Source organism: Pyxicephalus adspersus, chromosome 1 (assembly GCF_032062135.1).
Source record: "Pyxicephalus adspersus chromosome 1, UCB_Pads_2.0, whole genome shotgun sequence".
Lineage (NCBI taxonomy): Eukaryota > Metazoa > Chordata > Amphibia > Anura > Pyxicephalidae > Pyxicephalus > Pyxicephalus adspersus.
The window spans coordinates 171,525,412-171,525,987 of NC_092858.1; positions in this window are offsets into that span (position 1 = coordinate 171,525,412).

Here is a 576-nt window from a genome sequence, read left to right on the forward strand (position 1 = left end):
TCTTCTCCAGTCCTGGAAAGCTTTAATAAATCAGGACCAATATTGGTAACTTTTTCTACTTTTTACATACATCTTCCACAGTACCAGTAATAGAAAAATTATACTCTAAGCTTCATCAGGGGCAGTGACTAATGAAATCATATATTCAGTATTCTGGGATTTCTAGGTAGTCAAAGAATGTTTAGGTTTTGCTTGTATGAATGTCATGAATCACAAAGTCAATACAAGCCATTGGCTGGTTATTATCACTTTCTGTGTTATCTAATATAACATTGTCCTTTGCCAAATGGCATGAAAGCCAAAAGCATCACTTGCCCATTCTTCTGTTCTGTGAATGTGATGAGCAGGAATAGATTCGCGTGCTTCAAACACCCTAAAAACAAAACCAATGTAAATAGCGGCAGCTGATGTTATCCTTGTACTTACATGAGTTTGCATGGGACTCTCATTTTACAAGTAAATATTCTAACCTAACAGATAGCATTACATCAATAAACAAAGGACACAACGGCAGCTGTTTCAGTGGCTGTCATCCTTTAATATTTTGATTTCTTATTGAAAGAAAATGAGTACCAA